Source organism: Passer domesticus, chromosome 9, assembly GCF_036417665.1.
Source record: "Passer domesticus isolate bPasDom1 chromosome 9, bPasDom1.hap1, whole genome shotgun sequence".
Taxonomy (NCBI): Eukaryota; Metazoa; Chordata; class Aves; order Passeriformes; family Passeridae; genus Passer; species Passer domesticus.
Genome location: NC_087482.1, coordinates 26,036,387 through 26,041,088, shown reverse-complemented (window position 1 = coordinate 26,041,088; position 4,702 = coordinate 26,036,387). Strand labels below are relative to the sequence as shown.

Sequence of the window (4,702 nt, the reverse complement as noted above, 5' to 3'; positions counted from 1 at the left end):
TTATAGGCCAGTCAGTCTGAGCTCAGTACCCAGTAAGGTGATGGAACAGTTTATACTGAGTGCCATCACGCAGCACTTACAGGATGGCCAGGGTAGCAGACCCAGCCAGCAGGGGTTTAGGAGGGGTAGGTCGTGTCCGACCAACCTGATCTCCTTTCATGAGCAAGTGACCTGCCTGATGGATGCAGGAAAGGCTGTGGATGTGTCTATTTGGACTGCAGAAAGGCCTTTGCACTGTCTTCCACAGCTCACTCCTGGAAAAGCTGCAGCCCAGGGCTGGGAGAGGAACACTCTTTGCTGGGCTCAGAACTGGCTGGATGGCTGGCCCAGAGAGGGGTGCTGAACGGTGCTGCACCCAGCTGGCAGCCAGTCACCAGAGGTGTCCCTGCGGGCTCTGTGCTGGGGCCAGCTCTGCTCAATGCTTTTATTGACAACATGGATGAGGGGATTGAGTCTTTCATTAGCAAATCTGCAGACAACACTAAGCTGGGAGAGTGTGTTGATCTGTCGGAAGGTAGGAGGGCTCTGCAGGGAGACCTGGAATGGTTGGAGGCATGGGCAGAGTCCAGTGGGATGAAGCTCAGTAGGTGCAAGTGCCCAGTCCTGCACTTTGGCCACAAGAAGCACCTGCAGTGTTCTAGGCTGGGGATAGTGTGGCTGGACAGTGGCCAGGCAGAAAGGCACCTGGGGGCACTGGTCACAGCCAGCTGAACATGAGCCAGCAGTGTGGCCTGGTGGCCAAGGAGGCCAATGGCTCCTGGCCTGTGTCAGGAAGAGCGTGGCCAGCAGGAGTAGGGAGGTCATTCTGTCCCTGTTCTTGGCACTGGTGAGGCCGCACCTCGAGTGCTGTGTCCAGTTCTGGGCCATCAGTTTGGGAAGGACATTGAGTCGCTCGAGCACATCCAGAGGGGGCAACGAGGATGGTGAGGGGCTGGGAGCACAAGCCCTGGTGAGGAATGACTGAGGGAGCTGGGGGTGTTTACCCTGGAGAAAAGGAGACTCCGAGGTGACCTTATCACTCCACAGCTCCCTGAAGGGTAGTTGTAGTCAGGTGGGGATGGTTTCTTTCTCCAGGCAGCGCTGACAGAACCAGAGGACACAGTCTCAAGCTGCATCAAGGGAAATGTCGGTTGGATATTAGGAAAATATTTTCCACAGAAAGAGTGATAAAGTTCTGGAATGGCCTGCCATGGGAGGTGGTGGAGTCACCATCCCTGGATGTGTTTAAAAAAAGACTGAATGTGGCACTGGGTGCCATGGTTTAGTTGTGGTGTTGGGACATGGGTTGGACTGGATGATCTTAAAGGTCTCTTCCAACCTGGTCATTCTGTGAATTCTGTATGAATTCTGAGCATCTCCAGGGACACAGCCTGGCCACCAATGTCAGCAGGTGAAAAATAAGGTTTCACTGAGGAATGGCCCTTTGATGAAGCAAAACATTTACAATCAGGGCAGTCCATTCATAGAGATGGGGGCACACTCTGGGGGTACAGCTGAGGCCATGAGGTCACAGCAGGGCTCTGGGGTCACAGCAGGCTGAGCTCACAGCAGGCCCTGAGGTCACAGAGGTGCCAGAGGTGCCAGAGCCCCGTGGTTGCACAGCAGCACAAGGAGCCAGCAGTCAGTCCCTGAGCACAACTGTTGCAGCAGCAGCAGCGGTGGCAGCAGCGGTGCTGACATTGGGACAGCGGTGTCGGGACAGCGGTGGCAGCAAGAGCTGCGGGACTGGCAGAGGGCAAGGCACCATGGCCCTTGCTCTGCACCTCCTACTCCTGCTGCTCCTGGCCGTGGCCCTGCCTGCCAGGGCTGCCCAGGCTGCTCCGCTGCAAGCGCGGCGAGCAGGTGAGCCGGCAGCCTGGCTGCCCTTTCCCAGCACAGCGCTCCCTGCTCCCTGGGAAGCGCTGGGGATGGTTTTGCCCAGTGCTTTGGGGAGGGTTTCCTCTGTGGGAGGGAGACAGCACCCACGGGCCCTGGGCTGCTCCAGCCACCCCTCTAGGGATGTTGCAAAGGGCCTGCAAAGAGGCTGGAGAGTGACCAGAGCCAGCCGCTGTGCAGTTTTGGCCTTGTCTATTCACATCTGTCCCCCACGGCCTTACCCAACCGCCCTCCAGTGCCCAGTTCCCTAAGGCAGAAGGGGATCCCAGCACACATTGGATATGGTTCTGGTCTGTGTTCCATTCCAGATGTGGATCGTGACGTGGATTATTTGGAAATGCTGGTGAATGATGATTTGAAAACCAGGCCAGATGCTGGAGGCAAGTCCTCAATGTACCTTTCCTGACAGAATAATAGTGTCAATCCAGCAAGAGATTACTTGTAACATTTCCCATAAGTTCCTCTGAAGGTTGATGTATTCAGCAAACCTTGCCCTTCTGGAGCCCTGAGGGATCCCACAGGATCACTGTCAGTGGGAGGAAGGAGCATTTAGCTGTCCATCTTCCTCCCGTGTGCAATGCCAGTGTGTCCTTCCATGTGCTCTGTGCAGCCACAGAGAAGAGCAGAGAGGGAAGGGGCCGGGCCCAGGGCTGTGCCCCGGGGCTGAGCCTTGTGGGCAGCCTGAGGATCTCCTGCAGTGCCACAGCAGCTCTTCTGTCCTGCCTTTCTTTGCAGCTGAACCTGCTGGTGAAGGTGGTGCAGCTTCCCAAGCCACGTCCAGGTCTGAGCCCCTGGGAGATGCTGAGGGTAGGTCAAGGCCTTTCCCCTGGGAGAGCTGCCAGCTCAGAGCCCAAAGCTGGGCCAGGGGGGCATCGCTGCAGGTGCCAGCACAGAATCATGCACGTGTTTGCCCTCGCCCTGCGCGATCCCCTCACCGCTCCTGCGGTTCAGTGGTGCCCGTGCAGATCAGCGGAGATGGCAGAAGCTTCTGTGGCTAGAGCCCTGGTTTTGTGAAATCGACTGGGAAATGGAACTATGTTGCTCTAAATTTCTCTGACAGGGAATTACCCAGCTACAGGTCACAAGAAACCCCATGAGCCATCCATAGTCAAGATGCCAGTACTGAAGGAAATGCAGCAGGCAGGACAAGGTGGGTGCATTTCCTTCTGCCTTCCCCTGGGACTCAGCAGCCGGGGCCTTTGGCTGCACATCTGGACACGCCGTGCCCGGCACAGTGGGAAGGGATCCTTGGCAGCCTCGCTGCCCCGCTGCTGCTTTCACGCCCTGCAGGGCTGCTTCCCAGCCTGGCCTGGCTGCAGCTTGTGCCCAGCCTCTGCAGGAAGGCATTTGGCATCAGCTGACAGGCAGCCCAAACTGCACCATGGGCCTGAGATTCCCTGCAATTTCTTGGTCTCTTGGGAGATCAGGAAGGGAACCTGTTTGGAGAAAGGAGGGCCCTGGTTCAGCATGAAGAGTCTGGCCATCTCCCGGAGCCTAACCCTTTGAAAAGCATTCCCTGTTGAAGATGCCACCTCCCCAGTAGGGAACAGCTCTATCTGATCCAGCTGTCCATTTCCTTTAACAAGCGATGGACCAAAAAGCTGTACTGAAGGTGGCATTTCCCGGGCTAAGTGGCGGCTCATTGGAAGGCCCTGCAGGAAGGAAGGCAATGCCAGACACGGGCACAGGCACAGCAGGTAATTGCTGTGCCAGGCTCAGCCCTGGCCGGGGCTGTGTGGCAGCAGCTCTTCCCCCAGGGCCTGCCCTTGCCCGGCCCGGCAGCAGCCAAAGCTGGAGGCGCCTGGGCTTCCAGGCCTCTGGAGCTCGTTCAGAGCCCCGGGGAAACGGGACTGGTGCAGCAACGTCCCTGGCGCTGCAGCTGCTGCGGAGCTGGCCCTGAGTGCCCAGAGGCCCAAGGCACAGGAGCAGCCCCGAGCGGGAGCCCTGCCGCCAGCCCAGGGCCAGAGCCAGCCCTGGCTCCCGACTGGGCAGGGGCTGCGCTGGCTCCTGACAGGGCCTGAGCCTGTCCCCTGGGGCTGGGGGAGCTGTCACGGGGCAGGGAGTGGTGAAATGAGTGACACCTGTGGCATGGCCACCTGTAGTTTTTCTCAGGCCTTTAGGGAGGGTTTCTGCAGTGGAAATGAGAGAGTCTTGCAAGGCCCTGGGGTGTTCCCCCACCTTTCCAGGGATGTTTCCCAGGGCCTGAAAAGAGTCTGGAGTGTGACCAGGAGCCAGCCCAGAGCTCCCCAGGCTGCTGTGCATCTTTGGCTTTATCCATTCACATCCGACTCCCACAAACTTACCTGACCCCCTTGCAGTGCCCAGTTCCCTGAGGCAGAAGGGGACTCCAGCGCACCATGGAAATGGTTCTTATCTCTGCTCCCTTCTAGATGAGGTGTCTGGAAAGACTTCTCCATTAGCTTGGCTGCATAAAGTGTTGGTCCTATCTGAGCCCCTCTCAGGTATGTTCTCAGTGTGCCACCAAGGAATAATTGCTGACAACCTGGCAGGAATCAGGTGACAGAAGCTTCTGTGGCTGTTGTGTTACAGGTGTGCCTGCAGGGAGGATTTCTCCAGCTCCTTTGGTGATTTCTACACAGAAGCCTGGCTCCCATCGCAGGGGTGAGTGGTGTGTCCCTGCTGACCCCACAGGCTGAGCCCTGCTTTTGTGGGATCCGTTCCTGGGAAACGAAACTCTATTGCTCTAAGGTCCTCCGAGGGGAAAGCACAAAGGCAAAGGACACCAGAAAGCCCATGAGCCATCCAAAAACATGAGGCAAATGCTGAAAGAATTGCTGCAGGCAGGACAAGGTGGGTGCATTTCCCT

At 57.6% G+C, this 4,702-nt stretch overlaps 1 long non-coding RNA gene across 1 annotated transcript; it reads left to right on the top strand.

The window, feature by feature from the left end:
- The first annotated feature begins 2,605 nt into the window (after window positions 1–2,605).
- On the top strand, window positions 2,606–3,572 carry LOC135307482 (uncharacterized). The gene is made up of 3 exons (XR_010368206.1): window positions 2,606–2,682; window positions 2,936–3,025; window positions 3,462–3,572. It is a non-coding gene; the product is annotated as an uncharacterized LOC135307482 (long non-coding RNA).
- Window positions 3,573–4,702: the final 1,130 nt, after the last annotated feature.